Consider the following 23296-nt stretch of genomic DNA (forward strand, 5'->3'; position numbering starts at 1 on the left):
TTATGTTCATTTTTCACAGACCCTTCTAGAGATATCATTTCCCAGTATGTCAAATATGATCAAAATATTCCTATATTAAATAGACCACTGATTCCTACTCATTTTATTCAGGGATTTTGGTGCTTAATATTTGCCAACCATCAGTGAATATTTTCCAAGTAGTTTCCAAATACCCATTAGACATTAAGGATTATTTCGATGAGCAAACATATATATTCTGCCCACCTTATTCTTTTTAGAATAGTTTATTAGTTGATTTAGGGGGAATATAAAAGAAATTATATACTTGATGCGGTAGGTAGATCGATGGCCTTCAAGTATGTCCATGACCTAATCTCCCAAAAGTGTGAATGTGTTACTGTAAATAGAAAAAGGAAATTTGCAGATGTAATTAAGGATCTTGAAATCAGATCATTCTTAATTGTCTGAGTGAACTCAGTGTAATCATAAATGTCCTTATAAGGGAGAGGTCATGAAAGACAGAATCAGAGAAAGACTTAGGACAATGGAAACAGAGGACAGAGTGAAACACAGGGTCATGAGCCAAGGGATTAAGTTGGCCTCTCAAAGCTAGAAAAGACAAGGAAAGATTTCCATTTACAGCATTCAGAATTCCACTGATACTTTCACTTAGGCCAGTGATACTCTGACCTATAACTCCACAAGATAATAAATTTTCATTGTTTCAAGCCATTAAGTTTGTGGCAATTTGCTAGAGCAACAATAGGATAATAATGCACACCTTAGGGGGCCTGGGCTCCTCAGTCAGTTAAGCATCCACTCTCGATTTCAGTTTAGATCCTAGGATTGAGCCCCACCAGCAACCCCTCTCCCTGCCTGGGGTCTGGCCCTGCACCCAGTAGGGAGTCTACTTGAGATTTTCTCTTTCCCTCTGTCCCTGCCCCCTACTCTCTCTCTCTACAAAAAAAAAAAAAAAAAAAAAAAAAAAAAAAAAAAAAAAATGCACACTGTATCACCATTTATGTTTCTCTTTAATCATTTAGATAAAAATGACAACCTATAAGAATGATAAACCTAATTTTTTTTATTTTTAGCATAACAGTATTCATTATTTTTGCAACACACCCAGTGCTCCATGCAATCCGTGCCCTCTATAATACCCACCACCTGGTACCCTGACCTCCCACCCCCCTGCCCCTTCAAAACCCTCAGATTGTTTATCAGAGTCCATAGTCTCTCATGGTTCACCTCCCCTTCCAATTTCCCCCAACACCCTTCTCCTCTCTAACTCCCCATATCCTCCATGCTATTTGTTATGCTCCACAAATAAGTGAAACCGTATGATAATTGCCTCCCTCTGACTTATTTCACTCAACATAATCTCTTCTGGTCCCATCCATGTTGCTACAAAAGTTTGGTATTCACCCTTTCTGATGGAGGCATAATATTCCATAGTGTATATGGACCACATCTTCCTTATCCATTCGTCCGCTGAAGGGCAGCTTGGTTCTTTCCACAGTTTGATGACCATGGCCATTGCTGCTATAAACACTGGGGTACAGATGGCCCTTCTTTTCACGACATCTATATCTTTGGGGTAAATACCCAGTAGTGCAATGGCAGGGTCATAGGGAAGTTCTATTTTTAATTGCTTGAGGAATCTCCACACTCTTCTCCAAAGAGGCTGCACCAACTTGCATTCCCACCAACAGTGGAAGAGGGTTCCCCTTTCTCCACATCCCCTCCAACACGTGTTGTTTCCTGTCTTATTAATTTTGGCCATTCTAATTTGTGTAAGGTGATATCTCAATGTAGTTTTAACTTGAATCGCTCTGAGGGCTAGTGATGATGAACATTTTTTCATGTGTCTGATAGCCATTTGTATGTCTTTATTGGAGAAGTGTCTGTTCATATCTTCTGCCCAGTTTTTGAAATGATTGTCTGTTTTGTGTGTGTTGAGTTTCAGGAGTTCTTTATAGATCCTGGATATCAACCTTTTGTCTGTACTGTCATTTGCAAATATCTTCTCCCATTCCGTGGGTTGCCTCTTTGTTTTGTTGACTGTTTCCTTTGCTGTGTAGAAGCTTTTGATTTTGATGAAGTCCCAAAAGTTTATTTTCACTTTTGTTTCCATTTCCTTTGGAGACATATCTTGAAAGAAGTGGCTGTGGCTGTTATAGAAGAGATTACTGCCTATATTCTCCTCTAGGATTCTGAAGGATTCCTGTGAATCCTTCACAGGAGGTCTTTTATCCATTTTTTTTTTTTTTGAGGACTCCCCTTTCTCTGCATCTTCACCAACACCTGTTGTTTCTTGTGTTGATTTTGGCCATTCAGACAGGTGTCAGGTGGTATCTCACTGTGTTGTTGTTGTTTTTAAGATTTTATTTACTTGACAGAGAGAGAGCACAAGTAAGCAGAGAAACAGGCAGAAAGAGAGGAGGAAGCTGGCTCCCTGCAGAGCAGAGAGCCCAACATGGGGCTCGATCCCAGGACCCTGGAATCATGACCTGAGCTGCAGGCAGATGCTTAACCCACTGAGCCACCCAGGTGCCCTCTTGTATCCATTTTGAGTTTATCTTTGTGTATGGTGTAAGAAAATGGTTGAGTTTTATTCTTCTACATATAGCTGTCCACTTTTCTCAGCACCATTTATTGAAGAGACTGTCTTTTTTCCACTGTATATTTTTTTCCTGTTTTGTCGAAGATTATTTGACCATAGAGTTGAGGGTCCATATCTGGGGTCTCTACTCTGTTGCACTGGTCTATGTATCTGTTTTTATGCCAGTACCATGCTGTCTTGGTGATCACAGCTTTGTAGTAAAGCTTGAAATCAGGTAACGTGATGCCTCCCTTTTTATTTTTGTTTTTCAACATTTCCTTAGCGATTCGGGGTCTCTTCTGATTCCATAAAAATTTTAGGATTATTTGCTTCAGCTCTTTGAAGAATACCAGTGTAATTTTGATTGGAATGGCATTAAAAGTATAGATTGCTCTAGGCAGTAGAGACATTTTAACAATGTTTATTCTTCCGATCCAAAAGCATGGAATGGTCTTCCATCTTTTTGTGTCTTCTTCAATTTCTTTCATGAGTGTTCTGTAGTTCCTCGAGTACAGATCCTTTACTTCTTTGGTTAGGTTTATTCCCAAGTACCTCATGGTTCTTGGTGCTATAGTAAATAGAATCAATTCTCTAATTTCCCTTTCTGTATTTTCATTGTTAGTGTATAAGAAAGCCACTGATTTCTGTACATTGACTTTGTATCTTGCTACATTGCTGAATTGCTGAATGAGTTCTAGTAGTTTGGGGGTGAAGTCTTTTGGGTTTTCCATATAAAGAATCATGTCATCTGGAAGAGAGAGAGTTTGACTTCTTCATTTCCAATTTGGATACCTTTTATTTCTCTTTGTTGTCTGATTGCTGTTGCTAGGACTTCTAATACTATGTTGAACAAGAGTGGTGAGAGTGGGCATCCTTGTCGTGTTCCTGATCTGAATGGGAAGACTGCAAGCTTTTTCCCATTGAGGATGGTATTTGCTGTGGGTCTCTCATAGATAGATTTTATGAAGTTCAGGAATGTTCCCTCTATCCCTATACTTTGAAGCATTTTAATCAGGAACGGATGCTGGATTTTGTCAAATGCTTTTTTCTGCATCGATTGAGAGGACCATGTGGTTCTTCTCTCTTCTCTTATTAATTTGTTCTATCACATTGATTGATTTGCGAATGTTGAACCATCCTTGTAGCCCAGGGATGAATCCCACCTGATCATGGTGGATAATCTTCTTAATGTGCTGTTGGATCCTGTTTGCTGGGATCTTGTTAAGAATCTTAGCATCCATATTCATCAGTGATATTGGTCTGAAATTCTCCTTTTTGGTAGGGTCTTTGCCTGGTTTGGGGATCAGAATAATGCTGGCTTCATAGAAAGAGTCTAGAAGTTTTCCTTCTGCTTCAATTTTTTGAAACAGCTTCAGGAGAATAGGTGTTATTTCTTCTTTGAAAGTTTGGTAGAATTCCCCAGGGAATCCATCAGGTCCTGGGCTATTGTTTTTTGGGAGGGTTTTTTAAATTTTTATTTTTTGTTAGATTTTATTTATTTATTTGACAGACAGAGATCACAGGTAGGCAGAGAGGCAGGCAGAAAGAGAGGAAGGGAAGCAGGCTCCTTGCTGAGCAGAGAGCCTGATGTGGGGCTGGATCCCAGGACCCTGAGATCATGACCTGAGCCAAAGTCAGAGGCTTAACCCACTGAGCCACCTAGGTGCCCCTTTTGGGAAGTTTTTGATCACTGCTTCAATCTCGTTACTAGATATCGGTCTATTCAGGTTGTCAATATCTTCCTGGTTCAATTTTGGGAGTTTATAGTTTTCCAGGAATGCATCCATTTCATCTAGGCTGCTTAGCTTATTGGCATATAACTGTTTATAATAACTTCTTATGACTCTTTCTACTTCCTTGGTGTTAGTTGTGATCTCTCCCTTTTCATTCACAATTTTATTAATTTGGGCTTTCTCTCTTTTCTTTTGGATTAGTGTGGCCAATGGTTTATCAATCTTATTGATTCTTTCATTATACCAGCTTCTGGTTTCATTGATATGTTCTACTGTATCTCCGGTTTCTACCTCATTGATCTCAGCTCTAATCTTGATTATTTCCCTTCTTATGTGTTGAGTTGGTTTCATTTGTTGTTGATTCTCCAGTTCTTTAAGGTATAAAGACAGCTGCTGTGTTCTGGATTTTTCAATTTTTTTGAGAGAGGTTTTGATGGTTATGTATTTTCCCCTTAGGACCAACTTTGCTGTATCCCATAGGTTTTGGACCGATGTGTCTTCATTCTCATTGGTTTCCATGAATTGTTTCAGTTTTTCTTTGATCTCCTGGTTGATCCAAGCATTATTAAGCAAAGTGGTTTTTAGCTTCCAGGTTTTTGAGTTCCTTTGGAACTTTTCCTGGTGATTGAACTCTAGTTTCAAAGCATGTGATCTGAGAAAAAGCAGGAAATAATCTCAGTCTTTTGGTATCGGTTGAGTCCTGATTTGTGACCCAGTATGTGGTCTATTCTTGAGAATTTTCCATATGCACTTGAGAAGAATTTCTGTTGTTTTTGGGTGGAATGTTCTGTATATATCTATGAGGTCCATCTGGTCCAATGTGTCATTCAACGCTCTTGTTTCTTTATTGATTTTCTGCTTCAATGATCTGTCTATTTCTGAGAGAGGCATGTTAAGATCTCCTACTATTAATGTATTCATATCAGTATGACTCTATCTTGATTAACAGTTTTCTTATGTAATTGGCTGCTCCTATATTGGGGGCATAGATATTTACAATTGTTAGATCATCTTGGTGGATAGTCCCTTTAAGAATTATGTAGTGTCCTTCTGTATCTCTGACTACAGTCTTTAGTTTAAAATCTAATTTATTGGGGTGCTTGGGTGGCTCAGTGGGTTAAGCTGCTGCCTTCGGCTCAGGTCATGATCTCAGGGTCCTGGGATCGAGTTCCACATCGGGCTCTCTGCTCAACAGGGAGCCTGCTTCCTCCTCTCTCTCTGCCCGCCTCTCTGCCAACTTGTGATCTCTCTCTGTCAAATAAATAAATAAAAAATCTTAAAAACAAAATCTAATTTATCTGATATGAGAATTGCTACCCTAGCCTTCTTTTGAGGCCCATTGGCATGAAAGATGCTTCTCCATCTCTTCACTTTCAGTCTGGGTGTATCTTTAGGTTCAAAATGGGTCTCTTGTAGACAACATATGGATGGGTCCTGTTGTTTTATCCAATCTGCAACCTTGTGCCATTTTATGGGCACATTTAGGCCATTCACATTAAGAGTGATTATTGCTAGATACATTTTTATTGACATCGTGTTACTATTGAAGTCTTTTCTTTCTGTAAATTGTCTCTTTATTTCTTCAATGCTATTCTTGGGATTTTTCCTCTTTTATAGAACCCCCCCTTAATATTTCCTGCAGTGTCAGCTTGGTGGTTGTGTAGTCTTTTAAGTCTTACTTGTCTTGGAAACTCTTTATCTCTCCATCCATTTTGAATGTCAGTCTTGCTGGAAAAAGTATTCTTGGCTGCATGTTCTTCTCATTTAATGCCCTGAATATATCTTGCCAGCCCTTTCTGGCTTGTCCACCTCTCTGTGGACAGGTCTGACATTATTCTGATGGGCTTTCCTCTGTAGGTAAGGAGTCTCTTTGTCCTAGCGGCTTTCAAGAGATTATACCTACAATTATGATTCCTCAATTTGACTATCAGGTGACTTGATGTTTTTTTGGAATGTAGAATCTTGGGTGGAGACCTTTCAGCCTCTAGTAAATAAACGCTGGTTCCATTCGCAAGATTGGGAAAATTTCCATGAAGAACTTGTTCCACTATATCTTCTAGACTTCTTTCTTTCTCCTCCCCTTCAGGGATTCCAATAATTCTGACGTTGGAACATTTCATGGCATCATTTATTTCCCTGATTCTGTTTTCATGGTTTCTAAGCTGTTTGTTCCAGGTTTCCTCCTGACCCTTTCTCTCTATCTGTTTGTCCTCCAGATCACTAACTCTATCTTCTGTCCCAGTTACCCTAGCTTTGAGAGAATTTAGATTAGATTGAAACTCATGGAGAGTTCCGCCCTGGTAGCTTTTAACTCCACCCTAACATTTTGAACATCCTCTCTGGCCACTTTCAGCTCAGCCCTAATCAATTCTGTTTGGTCATCCATGGCTTTCTCCAACCTAGCTATTGCCTGGATAATTGTTAGCCTGAATTCTTTTTCCAACATATTGTCTATGTTGATAGCCATTAGCTCTGTTGCTAAAGGTCCATCCTCTGTATTTTTCTTCTTTCGGGCATTTCTCCTCCTAGTCATTTTGGTGAGAGATGACTGAACAGATGTAGCTGGATGTATCAACCATGATGCAGTCAAGGTGCACCCTGGAACACTTCTGAGTAATCAGGATTCCCCACCCATACAAGAGACAAAAGAAAAGAAAAAGAAAATAAGAAAAAAAAAGAGAGAGAGAGAGAGAGACAGGAAAGAAATTTTCAGCCCAAATGTCCCCCAAGGTAAGATTTATAAAGTATACACACAAAAACAGACAAACATAAAGACTGATAAAAGTATATGACAAGAGAAAAAAAAAATGAAAATAAAGGAAGAACCTCGTCAAAAAGAACCCCAAGTGTAAGATTTATATACTATAAGTACAAACACAAAAACACAGAAACAATCGTGGAAGAAAAAGATGGGAGAGTGGTTATAAATTCTCAGTATGAGCGAGGATGGTTGTTTTGATTTTTCCTGGATGTATCTTGATATCTTTGTTAAATGACTCAACTTTCCTAAGATAAAGGGGATTAAAAATTGGTTTACCTATTGGGGTAGTATTGATTGGGGAAAGGGGATTACTTTGAAGTTTAACTCTATATGAATATTAGAAAATAAAAATAAAAAGGAATAAACTAAACTAAACTAAAATTTTTAAAAAATTAAAAAAATAGAAATCCAGAAGAAAAACACAGGTGTATGTATCAAAAAGTTCAGGTTAGAAGGTTATTATGGAATTTGATGCACTGTAATGGTAAATAGGTTAAAAAATTATCTATATTTAAAAAAAAGAAAAAGAACCAGAATAGTGGGAACAAGTTAAAAATAAGAGTTGTCCTATGAAGAAGTAGTGGTGGTTGTTCACTTGTAGTTTTTTTTTTTTTTTTTTTTCCTTTCTTGGTTGGTTTTCTGGGGGAGGGGCCTCACACGTGGGTTTTCAGTCAATGATGTTCCCTGAGTTAAGTCCCCATGCCCCTCTCAAGGAGGTGGGCTCTGAGGAAACTGGTTTTTTTCAAGCTTTTGTTCTCTGGAGGTTTTTATGTTTGTTCACTTTTTTTTTTCTCTCACCTTGACTGCTTTTGATGGTTTTTGTAGTTAGAGAGGAAAACAAACTGCATCCTGACCTCCCTCTCAGAGAGAAGCCTCAGTCTGGCTGCAGAGCCCAAATAAGTTCCCCTTTAGCCACTGGCAGAGCAAGTTCCAAGTCGCGGTCCCTGGGCGTGCAAGATCTTTTGTTCGTAACCAAAACCACAGCAGCGGCGGCTGTCTGGGCAGCTCCAGACCGCCAGAGAGGTTCCAAGCAGCCATCGCACACTGAGATTTTCCCGCTGGCCCGGGCTGGGAGTGCCTGGTCTTTCTGGGTCTAAGAGCGCCCGGCTTGTGCGCACCTCTTTCAGGGGAGGCTGTGGGTTGCGCATGTGTTTCAGGCTCTGAGAACAGGGCACAGGTCTAAAAGCACTAGGCTGGGCCTTCGTGCACCTCTTTCAGGGCAGAGTTTGGGGCGCTTGTCTTAGGCTCTGAAACAATGGCGCGGGTCACAGAGCGCCGGCCGGGCCTTTGTGTACCTCTTTCAGGGGGGAATGAGGGGCGCGCACATCTCAGGCTGTATAGCAGGGCTCGCATGTTCTGGCCTCTGGCTAGGCTTCCAGCCCCTCAAAGGAGCCGGATCCCAGGTGTTCTTGGGCACGCTGGCGGCTTAGGGACCAAGACGTGGTTTCTCTGCCGCACTCTCTCTGCCTCAGCGCCAGGGGAGGATGTCCTGGGACCAGAGACTTAAGCCCCTGTCCCTAGCCGCCCTGATTTCCACAATCCCCGCCTCCCACAATCCTTTCTCTTTTAAAGTGCTTTCAACCGGTCTCCAAGTTAATGCTGGTCCCCCAGACACAGGGCACTCTCGCTCGTATTAGGGTATTACTTTCCAACCGGTCACCTCTGGTGGCTCCCTCTCCCTTTTGTTTATCTTCTGATATCCGTTATCCGTTCCCACTTTGCTTTACCTGCCCACTGGCGTCTTCTGCCCCTGTAGAGATCCAGACGTGTATAATTCTGATCTTAGGCTGATTTCATGGGTGATCAGAGTTCTTTGGTTGGTAATCAGCTCACTTTAGGGTACAGGTTTAAAAGGTGCCTCCTCCTACTTCCCCACCATCTTGCCCCCCCCCATAAACCTAATTTTAATATAGGTAAAGGGAAAAAGAAAAGAATGTGTGTGGTCAGAGATCATCAAGGTCTTTTGTATTATACTACATAAATGAGATAGACTTTGAGTCAAAATTTTAAAAATTAAAATAAAAAATGCATAAACAGAATACCTCTTCATCTCACCAAATTTCACTAAACCTTTCTACCTCCCATGCTACTTCATTTCCCACTAACGTGCTAGCATCCCAGATTGCATCTCTCAGGTACTAATCAACATTTCTTATCATACATTTGTTTTCAGCATCCTCTTGGATGCCTTCTGCCCAAAAAGCCACTTGAATTCTGAGTTATGTTGCTATCATGGTTGCTGATACCCTGCAGCACAACCCTGAAGCCATTTCTAAGAATGTTGGTTCCCAGGACTATCTAAGCTAAAACAAACAAACAAACAAACAAACAAAAAGTAGTTAAAGTGAAGTTGTCTTCTACTGAGACCTCTTAGTTCCAAGGCCATATAGTTTTTTCCTTTACAATGGTACAAAACTAATCCTCTGTTCTAACTCCTAAACATCTCCAATTGTTGAAAACTGAAGGAAAATATCTTTTTTTAAAAAAATTTATTTATTTGACAGAGAGAGATCACAAGTAGGCAGAGAGGCAGGCAGAGAGGGAGGGGGAGGCAGGCTCCCTGCTGAGTAGAGAGCCTGATGTGGGGCTTGATCCCAGGACTCTGGAATCATGACCTGCGCTGAAGGCAGAGGCTTAACCCACTGAGCCACCCAGGTGCCCCTGAAGGAAAATATCTTATTCAACATCTGTACCTGGCTAGGTACAAGAGTTTTGGGAGCCAGGAAGAGAAGGACCTATCTAACACAGATACCATGTTGTTCAGCCCATTCTAATACGGATCAAGATTCAGCCCATGAAATCAAGAAAAACTCCATTCATTCTTGAATCAATATTGTTTACATAAATTAAATCCTTGGGTCTTCCATTTCTAATTATAATAGATATCCTTGCAGAAAGACAATATTTCTGAGAAGAAAAAGTTGAATACAAAAGAAATCCAAACAAAAACACATGTTTTAAGGCAACAGGGGCTTTGGAGACAATGAGAACTTGAGGATAGAAGATCACAGAGAAAAGGAACCTGAGGGGGATGAAAATGACATTTTGAAAGCTCAGAATTTGGCCCAAACTTAGGAAGAGGAAGGATGATAAGATTTCAGTGGAAGAATTTCAGCTAAGAAGCAGAGAAGCTAGCATAGCTTTGGGCTATCTCACAGACTGGCAAAAGAAAAATTAAAAGTGAGAAGCTATCAAGAGAGCAGATCTGAAGGACCAAGATGCCCAAGAGAAGTGCAAGTAAATAAGCTGAACACTGTATATTCTTCTAATTGAAGCATTTACTGAAGTCTTAAGCTGCAGCAGGAAGAGGCCAAGATATTCAGCAAAAGACTGCAAAAAACAGAGTGAATTTTAAGATTGCAGAAGGAGGAGAGATGGATAGTTCACCAAGACTGAGAGTCCCTACTAAGTAAACTGAGTTCTCAGCTGGAGAGGGCAAAAGGAGATGATAAGTGACCTTATAATAATTGTGGCCAACTACAGATTATTTTTGTTTCTGTTTTTTAATTGGAGTAAAGTGACTTGACTTCACTTATGCAACTTACCAGAGAATAGGACAGACCTCTGCTGAAAAAGTATATTACCATACAAACCTCCATGATCTTTATAAACATCTTCCACACATCACAACAAGTTGAACCAAGAGAGAGAAAAACAAAACAATACACACCCAGATGAGCTAGGTATTGCAGTTTAAAAAGAAAAAAAAAAAAAAAAAAGAAAGAAAGAAAAGAAATCTATGGTTGCCTGTTTCAAGAAAACAGATGACAATTGAGTATATTTCCAAAGAAGAGCAGTTATTTTCTAAATTAAGTTTAAAAAAAAAAAAAACCTGAACATAATAGTTGAAATAAAAGACTTAAAATGGGTGAGTTTACACATAAACTAGACAGAGCAGAGGAGAGGATCAGGAGAACATATCCAAGTTAATATATGAAATGGGAAATGGGAAAAGTTCATAAAAGGTCTATGATCTTTTGGGCAAAAGGCCTGACCAAGTGTAGTTATAGTGCCATTGAGGAAGGGAAAAATGAAGAAGAAGCAATAGTTGAAGAGATATAGAGCAGTAGCTTTCCAAAACATCTGTAATACATTAAGCTAGGTATTTATAAAGCTACAACAAACTCAAGTGATGTAAAATAAAATAAATCAGTACTCAGATCCACAATAATAAATCTGTTAAATATAAAACCCCAAAGATAAAATATTCAATGCAGCTTAAAAAAAAAAAAAGACACATTACCTTCAAAGAGCAATTATATTAAAAATTTACTTCTAAGTGAATGATCAAAAGAAATGATGGAAAACAGAAAGCATTTTTCAAATGATAAAAGAGTAAATTAAAATATATCCAAATATTATTTGACTCTAAACTCATACAATATCCTAGCTTATTTTAAAAACCATACTAAAAATGTATCTTAATCTTGTGCAGATAATTTTATTGCATATCTCTGCAGCCCAATGAAGACTCAATATTTGGGAATAAAACTCTGGAATCAAAAACAGTACTGCTACTGGGCTCTAAAGCAATGCAGTTTATACCTGGAGCCCAGTGAACACAGTGTACATCAAATCAAGCAGAAGCAGGAAAAGTAAAAACAAACACCAACAGTAAGAGCCAACAGATAGTTTGAAGCAAGTACACACAGAAGAGTATTTTGGCTTTTTAATAAATGTTGGGTAGGTGGAAGCCACATCTATGTTAGTCTCCACTAACTCTGCCACCAAGCATAATGCTTGGCACATACTAGAAATGCATTACTTAAATTCAGTATTACTATTTATGGATATATTACATCTCCATTTTCAGTTTTCCTCTGTTCAATCCACATTTTTACCAAAAGAAAAAGCAAAACTGCCACTTACGTTTTTAGAATCTGAAGTTCATCATTAAGTTCCAATGATTTTGAGAAACAATATATTCTCTGGGGTTCCTAAATTTAGTCTTTCTTTGCTTCTGAGTGTAAGAGAATTTCTAGGAAGGAAAAAAATAATTCCACATGAAAACTGTATTTTCCAAAGTTTTAAGGATTTTATTCATTGATTTTATTTGTGGCCTACTGAAAATTTTCTTCAAATATCTGGGTAAATTGCAAGTACACAATGTCAATATCTTTTTGTTATGAAATGTTCAAAAAGAACTCAGATCTCTGATGGTACAGAACTTACTATGTTACTATCCATCTTCACATCTGACTAATGATGTATTTTAAAATATGTATCATAGCGAGGTATCTTAATGATGTGTCATAAGATTGTATCTTATGATGTAACGTTTGAAATTTTTTATGTCTCAAACTCAGTAGCCCCAGGTAACTTCAGAATTTACTGGGATGTCAGGGGTTTATTTAGTCTTTACACTATAAACTTGGGGTTTTCAAAATAGGCTCCACAGATCCTTAGATACAACTTAGAGACTTCTTAAATGTCATGGTAGAGAGCAAGAAAGAGCTGGGCATTCAGTGATGTGACCCTCCATTGGCACTTCAAGTGGAAAGCCCTTTTTGTTTTCTGTTTTACATATTAATTTTCTATGCTTCACTTTATAAATTCAACTAGTAACAGAAAGATTAGTTCTTTCTAGTCCTTACACCGTTATAGTAACCCAGATAAGACATGAGAGGAAAAAAGGTGATCAAATTTACATATATATATATATATATATATATATATATATACATATATATATAATGTTTTCAGGGCTAGAATCAGTAGTACTTGATTAATTGCTAAATTTGGTAGACAATGGAGTACAATGAAGAAGGTAGAAACTGGAATTAGTACCAGAATATAAACTGGAATATAACAAATACTGTATTGAGTACACACAAAAAAGCTCTCAAAATTATACATGTCTCAGAGATCAAGAAAGCCTTCTTACAGAGGGTAGCTTGGTAATATTTACATATTTTAAGGCTTAAATTTATAATAATAAATAATAAATAAATAATAATTATTATAAATAAAAATAATAAAATAGAAATATCTTTATAAAATAATAAATGATAAATAAATAATAAATAACTAAATAATTTAAATATTTAAAAATATTTACAAGGTTTAACAGTCATGGAGTGATAGAATTTATTATGTTAATACTAATGATGATAGCTATCATTCAGTACTATTTTGTCATGGACATCGTGCAAGGAACATTTTACACAGTATTTCTATTATTAATGAGGAAATTAAAAAGTATCAGTATGGCCATATCACTTCACATGTGCCATATAATGTAACATAATCAAAGGACTAATAACCTATCACATTCATAGTTACTCAAGGGAGGAGGATTACAGAAGGCCATGGGTATTAAGGATCAGCTTAGAATTCTGCCTAGAACACCACTCAAATCCTTCTGACTTTAAAGACGTACACTATCTTTCCTATTACAGTAATATTTTCTACTAACAAATTATACTATGCACACTTAAGAGATCTGCTAGTACACAGCTACCACTAACTGCATAGACAATCATTGCTATGCTGAATTTAGAAATCTGTCCAGATGTTTCCCTGGGAGGCACAAGGATCTGAAAGTTAAGAGGCACTTCTGAGAGTGACATTCTGCAAATGATCCCCTGTTGGGAATATAGTATATTACACCTACTACCACCCTCATTATAGAACCATTGCCAGGCTCTGCTGGATCTCTGGTCTGGAGGTGAAAATCTTATCTGCAGTTTGCCTCTAGGAATGCCTTTATACATTAGTAATGAAAACAATTCAGGGGAGTTTCTCACTTATATAGCTAAAGATATATATATATATATATCGCTAAAGGACTATAAACAGTCCTTCACTAGGTCTGTCATTTGTTGTAGTTCTATTCATCTATAAAAATAAATGGAATAGGGGCACCTGGGTGGCTCAGTGAGTTAAAGCCTCTGCCTTCAGCTCAGGTCATGGTCTCGCCGTCCTGGGATTAAGCCCCACATTGGGTTCTCTGCTCAGTGGGGAGCCTGCTTCCTCCTCTGTCTCTGCCTGCCTCTGTCTTCTTGTGATCTCTGTCAAATAAATAAATAAATATTTTTTTTAAGAAATGAATGGAATAGAAGAAAAGTAACTATAATTACTGAGAAATAATGTGAATATTCCAAAGATCCCTTGAACCTACATACACCTCTTCTCTGTAAAATTTCATTTTTATTGTAAAACAGTTTGCAATGTGAAGGGTACACATACTTAATGCCACACATGACAAAACTCTGGTATTTTAAATAATTCAAAATTTCTGAAATTCTACCAGGAAATCAGTCTAAGGGAAATAATTTTCTTCTAAATAAGGGCAAAAAAATATATATCCCTTTTCATGAGCGAAATGTTATTTTCTACTTTCATTCTAGGCACCAATCAGTAATACAAGTTATCTTGGGCTTCAAAGTGGAAAGCGATTAGTTGTACATATTAAGTCTAAGCCAAACAAAACCAAAACCAACAGCATGATTCAGCTTAATTTAGAGCCCTATTAATATGGCAAAGAAACACGTCCTTAGAAGTTGTAGAACTTCTAATTTATTGAGTTAGAAACCATGAGAGTCACAAGTTCTTCTAGTCCACTGTTTCCATCATTCGAACATATGCAGCCTGGATGAGTGTGAACTGATATTCTTACTCTCCAAAGATATCTCCCTTCATGTTCATGAACAATACACATTAAATATCCCAGAGCTGTTTGACAACTACTTCCTCACAAAACTAGTGCATGTGTAAATGTATATGCATGTGGTTCCAGGACCCACTTACTTAGAGGAAAAAATAATTTTGTAAATGTCTTTGAATGTTAAAAATCTCTGAAAAATTATAAATTAGTGAATTAATCGATGCCTAAGCATATGAAATGCTTATGTATTATGTATCATGTATTAAATTGTTGTAAAACATTGACATCAAGATTTTATCTTTCCCAAACTGGTCATTTTGAATGGTCGTACTAATGTTATATTTTATTAAAGCATCAAGCTTATGCTGTATTAATATTACCATTAGTAGTAATAGTAGTACTAATAGTATTTGGATTTTTTTTTCAACTTGAATAAAGGAAAATGTATTTCTTTTTTGTCAGTCCTGTGGTTATTTATTAGGAAAAGCATTAGCTTTTGTCAGAGTCATTTGAAAGATAGATGTAAAATATACGTAAGTGAATATTTACTGTCCAGTTTCATCTTCTGCCACTCTATTTACACGTACTCTGAAGTCATAGGGGACTTTCTGCCTTTCTTTAGCAAATCTGGCCCAAGGATGCCCATGCTTTTATTTTACTCTTGTAGTTTTCTGTCTCTAGTACCTTCCCCATAAGCTTACTGTGAGAGGGTCAAGAGAGGTTGCCCATTTGAAGCCTTCCTAGTATTGTTCACACAGAACAGATTTTCTCCTCTCTGTGTTCTTGCACCAAGACTTGTGACTGTATATATGTTATTTGTACCAGTAGAGTGCAAGTACCTTGAGGTGAGAGAGCATGTCAATTTGTCTGTATGCAATATGCAGTCAGTGTGATGTCTGCATGCACATCAAAAAGCTCCGTGAATTGAGTACTGCTACTAAACTGCAGTGCATTCCAAACATGAGAAGTACTGTAGCAAACCTCCCAAAGGCGTTTTCTCATACATGGAATGTTCAGTTATCTACTGGTGTTTTCTAATTGCCTTACCACACATTTCCTTCTAGATTACCAGGAGTCCCACTGAGATAGTACTGCCAACAGCTACATATCTTGCCAATTTGTGTTAGAAAATGTTGAAATGTTGCCTTTTCAGTGATGAACTAGACAGTAGGGGCTCTGAATTGTTACCGTGGCAACAGAAATCAGGGAAACTAAAAAGGGACTGAGAAATTCCAATGGAGGGATGAGAGGGCTGGATCTCCTAACAAAGATGAACTGAGAAAGTCCCCAAGGCCAATCACTTCTCTCTTCTAGTTTTTGAAACCTAAGGTTCTTTGTGATCAGAAGACTATCCTGATGCTGCCCAAAGAGATGAGCCCAATATTCAACTCTAGCTGACTCAATCTATGCTGATTTAATCCTTGAATCCTGTGGGTCCTTCCTAGACTGCTCCCCTTGCTCTGGAAGGTGAGAAATTCTTAATCATTCAAAGGTTACCCTGAAATCAATGACCTTCTCACCAACTACTTCAAGGTGCTTTCAATTCCTCTTGAAATAATAAGCAATTCAAGTCCAAGGTGACAAGATTTTGAACCTTATAATTCAGAGGATTTTGAATTCTAATACTTCCAGTGTCAGTAACAGTTCATCTTTCTTACTGTGGAGCTGAGCTGGAATTTTCTGCCAGAATGTGAAGACTATTGGGTAGAGAAGAAAGACAATATTGGCTCCCTGAGAAAATGCTAGGGGAAATGTAAAGATAAGTAAATAAAACAGATTGGGCAAATACATTATGTTTTCCTGAAAACTTATTCTTTTTCTCTTTACAAGATAAAAACAAAAACAAAGAAAAACGAATTTAATGTATCCTTGTCGTGGCTTCTGTTTTAAGTTTTTTTGAACCGGAATTAATTCCAAAGGTTTGGTTCTTTTGTGACAGCATTCATTTGTACATTTATGATGGGTGGATTTTTGTGTACCCAAGGTATAGTTAAATAAGGATTTTTAAAGGTGATTTATCATTTTATGTATAGCACATTTTCATATAGGATAGACATAAATAGTTCATTCATGCAGACAAGAGATGTATATTACCTACAAAAAATAAGAAAATAAATTGCATAATATGTATAATCCCACTCTTAAAAATAATTATGCCATATGTTGTATCATATATTCACCTACATATACACTTATCTACAAGAAAACACAAGGAATGCTTAAAAGTTTCTTCTCTAAGTGCAGCTGAGAGAATTCAGGGAATTCAGGTAGAAGAGGTCTTTATTAAATTAATTTGATTAGAGTGGATCTGAAAATTATTCCAAAATAAGCACATATTATCTTTTTTAAAAGGCACATTTTTAAAACAAAATTCTGAAACAAATTATATTATACATCTTCTCTGTTCTGTTTATTTAATTATTTTCCATACTTATTTTCATTATTTCCTGCTTAATCCCAAACATGACAAAATACTCTGGTATTGTAAATAATTCAAAACTAAACAAACTATGTTTAGTTTGCTATTCCTTTTCTCACTTTTTAGATGGCTCCTTAGATCATTGACTTTTAGTCTTTTCTAAAATATGCATGTAGAGCTATATTAATTTCAGTCTAAGGATGGTGTCAGCTGCATTCTATAAGGCTTTTGTTTGTTTGCTTTGTTTAGTAAATTTAACTTAAGTTTATATGCCAAAAAATGAAGAAATCATTATGGGAGGGCTAAAATATTTTGGTCATAGGGAACACATTCTTGTAGACAGCACGAATATATAAAGAAACATTATATAAGAGCACATCAGAAGTCTCTGTGCTTCTCTTAGTAACAACTGCTCACCCCAAGGACAATACTATCATAATTATTAAGTTTGTATATTAGTTTTGCCTTATGTAAAATTTTTTAAAAGATTTTATTTATTTATTTATTTGACAGACAGAAATCACAAGTAGGCAGAGAAGCAGGCAGAGAGAGAGAGAGAGAGAAGGAAGGTTCCCTGCTGAGCAGAGAGACCAATGTGGGGCTCGATCCCAGGACCCTGGGATCATGACCTGAGCTGAAGGTAGAGGCTTAACCCACTGAGCACCCAGATGCCCCCTTATGTAAATTTTTTACAAGTGGAACCATACAGTCTGACCTATTTGCCTGTCTACTTTCACTCAATATTATCCTTTTAAGATCTCCATTTTGTTCTGTATAGTTGAAATTCATTTATTCTTGTGATGTGTATTACAATTTTTCATTCAATCTGTTCTGGATAGACATTAGAATATTTCCAGTTTTGACTATTACAAATATTTCTGAGAGCATCTGTGTGCATGCCTCTGTGTGTGTGTGTGTGTGTGTGTGTGTGTGTGTGTGTGTGTGCCTATGCATTTATTTAAGACCATATGCAGACATACCTTTTGTGTATATATGTAAGAGTGGATCATCTATTCAGCATTAGTAGATACTAGGAAACAATTTTCCAAAATACCAATTTATACTTCTACATTTAATTTAGGAGAGCTCCAATTGTTCCATAGCCTTGTTGACATTTAGTAGCATTTTTTAATTTTTCAATTTAACCATTTTAGTTCGTGTGTAATGATATTCAGTTGAGCTTTAAATTGCATATTCCAAAGGCTAATATGCTTAAGTTTTTCCATTTTTATTACACGTTCATATCCCCATTTTGTGAAGTGCCAGTTCATGTTTTTGCACATTTTTAAGTTGTCTGTCATTTTCTTTTTAATTTATAGAAGATTTTTATAGATTAGAATATAAATTCCTTGTTCAGTATATGCATTACAAATCTCTTGTTCAGTTCTGCAGCTTGATTATCATTCATTTAATGATGCCATTTAATGATCTGAATTTTTTTTTCTTTTAAGAGTTTATTTATTTATTTGACAGAGATCACAAGTAGGCAGAGAGGCAGGCAAGAGTGAGAGGGAAGCAGGCTCCCCACTGAGCAGAGCCTGTGCGAGGCTTGATCCCATGACCCTGAGATCATGACCTGAGCTAAAGACAGAGGCTTTACTCACTGAGCCACCCAGTCACCCCTGATTTGAATTTTTTTTAAAATCTTAAAACAGTACAAGTTATTTTTTGCCAATATGGTTATTTCTATTAGAACCTACTTTCACAAGAAAAAAAAAAGTCCACTGTAAGAAGATTCTGTGAGGTAATTTTTTAAAGTTCCTGTGTTACTTTTTGATAAGCAATTCTGGGATTAGTTTTTAGGAATGGTATAAAATAGTAGTACACATATATTTTTTCCTCTACGAACGTCCAATCTATCCATTTATGCAAAGATCATCCTTTCTTTACTGCACTGTCACCTGGTCATAAAACAGATGACCATAAGCAAATGGAATCATTTTCAGAGATTCTAAATTCTTCCATTGGCAGGTTTGTCTGCTCTTGTGCCAATATTACACTACCTTTATTACTGTGTATTTATAATGGGTTTTATACTGGTTACTGTAGAGTTAATAAATTTCATTTAGCTTCAGAATACTACTGGAGTATCTTTCTACCTGTGGAGAGTATCTTGTCTGTGATAAACCTGACCATCAGACCACATGCAGAAACCAGTCAATGTTATAAGGAAAGCAAAAACAGTTGATCATCCTTAAATCATCACAACACACTTTTTTTTTCTGTGAATTTTAGCTCATTCAGGTCTTGTTGCCCCCAAGTCCTCTGATGCCTTTAAAATATGATTTTGTAACTTATTTGGCTTTATTAGATGTAACAGGAGATTAGTCTGTTGCGAATTGCTGCACCTTACCTGGAAATGTTTCTATGGAGTTGTTTGACTGATTTGTGGGTAAAAACTATATAGTTCATTCGTATCTGTATATATACCTTCTAGATAGGGTTTAAGTTTATTCTGTCAGGCAGCTTAGTTAGGAGTAGATTACCGTAATCTTCTCAGAAATTAGGTGCTTCAAATTTATTTTCAGTGATAACTGGTTTATCTCCAGTCTAGTTTTACTCCTTGGATTAGTTTTATTCTTTTGGATTCTAGTAGAAAATCCTGGATGTTTATAGAGACTGTATGTTATTAAAGGGACTCAACTCAAGTTTTTATTCTACCAGTAGCCTGATATAATAAAAGTACAGTTTGAACACTCAGATGTTCAGCCTCAGATTTCTGCTTAGGTTCTTAGCTCAATAACCAAACATCCCTAACCCCCATATCAAACTGGAAATTAACTTCAATAGGAAAAGTGTTTCCAAATGTCTGGCTCACTTTGCTTAGCTTCCTTTCTCTCTCAAAATTATAATTTAATAAGTATTTATTGCGATATGCTCTCAAATTTAATTTTTGTCTTATTTTTTTCCCCCAGCTTGGTTAGTTATTCTCAGTGAATGGACTGGCCCACAACAAATTATCATGCTGCTTTCAAGTTAATTATCATGTATTTTAATTCTATTTCTACTTTCAACCACACAAGACATCATGAATATAGTTAGCATGTATTTTTTACCTTATTCTATATACTTATCTTTTCTTTTTTCTCCATACCTTTTAATCTGTTTTATTCACTTTCTAAAAAAACTTCTAAAATTTCCTTTAGTAGCTATGCTATTAACTAACTCTCTGCAAATAAAAGAAGATGAATGTATAATTCTTTGCAATTATTCAGAAAAACCTACAGAAAGAAATGGGTGCTGCTAAACTTAACATAAAATGAAATTAAATTTTTAATCAATAGAGCAAGGCACCAACCCTTTTATTCATAGATGATGTCAAATATTTATAAGTATTCGTCTATAAAATTGTTACATTTTTAGAGTAATGGAAATAAATTTATAATTCATTTGATTAAAGAGACTTCTAGGGAGCCTGTGAAAAATGACTATGTAATTTCTTTGCCTCAAAGAAGAAAAAAATATTTAAAAGACATAAAACTAAACAAAAATCAATTTACTTGAAAAGAAACACTTCAATTTTTGAGCATGGTGGAGGTGTGTATGTGTATATATATATATATATATATTCATATATATTTTGAAGCCTCACTCCATTATTTATGAGAAAGAAATCACTTCAAAATTTGCTCCAAAAGGGAGTTCTGACCCTTTTCTTTGACCTTCTTTTCCTTCTCCCCCAATCTCAGTCCTCACATTTCAGCAGATCTCTGATGCTATTGATGCATCTTAGACCTCAAATTGAAATATCATAAGCCACTTAAAATTCTCCTTGACTCACATCAAACTCAGTCATAATTTCTGCGCAACAGAACTCTTAAAGAGTTAGAAATATAATTTGTATTTGCTCTGTGCATTTTTAAAACAGTCTAATAAGTACAAGTAATATATAATATTTATACAGGACATACAATAAATTAAGTTCAGTTTCAAAATAAATTAAGTTCAGTTTCAAAAGTCCTCTTTTACCTAATAATTTTCTGGAAACTTATGTGCTTGCTATAGATATAATAATTAAATGGCACTCCGTGCCTTAACAAAACAAGAGGAGATCCTTCAAGCTATGTGCATAATTAATTTCCTTCTAAATCAAGAATAATTTCCTTATATTAACAGCAGTTAAATGTGTCTGAATTTCTAGGTTATTCGTTACTGACATTATAAGAAAATCTTAGAAACCAAAAAACACAAGTGAAGGAATAGGTATTCCAAATGACTTTGGTTTAATCTAAGTCTTATGGACAAATAATTTTCACCATTTAGTGGGCTATTGGCTTTGCAGGGCTGCCATACATTTCATTTCAATGACCACGAAATTCTGGAATCAAAATGTATTTATCAATTAGTAAAGGATGAACAGTTTTTGGTAATCTTGGATTTGTCAATGTCAAGAGAGAGGTGACTTAAAATATATTAACACACATGGCAATAGTCACTTAAAAGAGAAATAAGTATATCTCTAATAAATACTTAACTTAGCCCTGGAAGATTCAGTATGCTTCTTTACTCCTCAAAAATGTTGCATAACTACAGTAGAACTGGGCTGAATTACAAGACCATAATTTGTACTGGAACCCCACCCTACAGTGGAGCAGGTCCTAGCAGGAACACACCCAATTAAAATATTGAAAGAAACTCTTGATAGCATGGCTGGAAAAAGACTAGCTCCCAGACCCAAGCCAGCTTAATCCTAAAAGAGGAAAACAAAGAGTAGTATCACAGATAATTGTCAGCAGTCAGTACATAGGAAGACAGTGATCTGGAAATAAGGGACAGAAATATCCCAGGGGAAAGTAGAAGGGACACAGCACTGGCAGGACTAGAAAATATTACTAGTTCTAGAAAATCAAGTACAAGACAATGTTTGATAAGATATATCCCTGACACAGAGTGATAAAAAGGGAACCTAGGTCTGAGACCTGGGGTGATACGGTCAAGACTGCAGTAGCCACAGCCTGATTTAAAAAGGTAAGAAGAGTAAAGCCTTTCTGCACAACCCAGGGAAAATCCATACAGCATTGTTCTGTGTTCCCATCATAACTTAAAAGGACACTTTCACAATGTTCAAAGACCTTGACAGCCTGCAAATGATCAGGAGGAGGATGTCTTCAAATTCATTGCAGCAGGAACCCATTCAGGTGGTACGAAGTTTGACTTCCCAATGGAACAGTACATCCTTTCCCAAAGGAAAAGTGATAGTATCTACATCATAAGTCAGAAGAAAATCTGGGAGAAGCTTCTGGCAGCTCATCCTATTGCTGCCATATAAAACTCTGATGATATCAACGTCGTATCCTCCAGAAATACCTGCCAGCAAGCTGTGCTGACATTTGCTGATGCTACTGGAACCACTTCTAATGCTGGCTGCTTCACTCCTGGAACCTTCAGGGCAGCCTTCCACAAGCCAAGACTTCTGGTGGTTGCTGATCCCAGGGATGACCACCAGCCTCTGCACGGCTCTCATCCCCTCACAAAGGCTCTCAGAGAGATGTCTTATATTAACCTTATTATTCTATGTAACAGAGACTCTCCTCTGTGCTATGTGGACAACGCCATCCCTTGCAACAACAAATGACCTCAGGCAGTGGGTCTAAAGTGGTAGATGCCGGCCCAGGAAGTTCTGAGCTTGCCTGGCACCATTTCCCATGAACACTCATGGGAGGTCATGCCGGATCTCTACTTTTCCAGAGATCCTGAAAAGACTGAAAAGGAAAAGCAGGCCACTGATGAAAAGGCTGTGACCAAGAAGGAATTTCAGGGTGAGTCGATGACTCCAGCTCCTGAGTTTGCTGCTACTCAGCCTGAGGTCACAGACTGGTCTGAAGATGAGCAGGGGGCCCTCTGTGCCTAGTCAGCACTTCCCTACTAAAGCCTGGAGTGTTCACCCAGTCCACTGGTCCATATCTCCAATTGCTCAGGCCACTGAATGGGTAGGAACAACCACTTAGTGGCCTTAAGCTGCTCTTCCACAAAGGCAAACAAAATGGAAATTATGTTGGTGGAAAATAGTTTCTTAAAAAAAAAAAAAAAGTTGAGAGTAAAAATAAAACAAAAACAAAAACATAAAATCACATGTTGGGAAGAAATCCAAATTTTCCAAGAATATCACCTTACTTTAGATTTTTCTCATAAGTGAATAAATGTTAATGAACAGAACTACATCTTCACCATTTATAAGGTTCGGTAATGTTTTTAATTATTTTGCTTTTGTTTT

The 23296-nt window shown here is 36.9% G+C and overlaps 1 pseudogene across 1 annotated transcript; it reads left to right on the forward strand.

The window, feature by feature from the left end:
- The first annotated feature begins 8312 nt into the window (after positions 1-8312).
- On the forward strand, positions 8313-23030 carry LOC309840337 (small ribosomal subunit protein uS2 pseudogene; annotated as a pseudogene). The gene is made up of 2 exons: positions 8313-8348; positions 22163-23030. The product of its transcript is annotated as a small ribosomal subunit protein uS2 pseudogene (transcript).
- Positions 23031-23296: the final 266 nt, after the last annotated feature.

The sequence above is a fragment of the Mustela nivalis genome (assembly GCF_964662115.1).
Source record: "Mustela nivalis genome assembly, chromosome: 9".
Lineage (NCBI taxonomy): Eukaryota > Metazoa > Chordata > Mammalia > Carnivora > Mustelidae > Mustela > Mustela nivalis.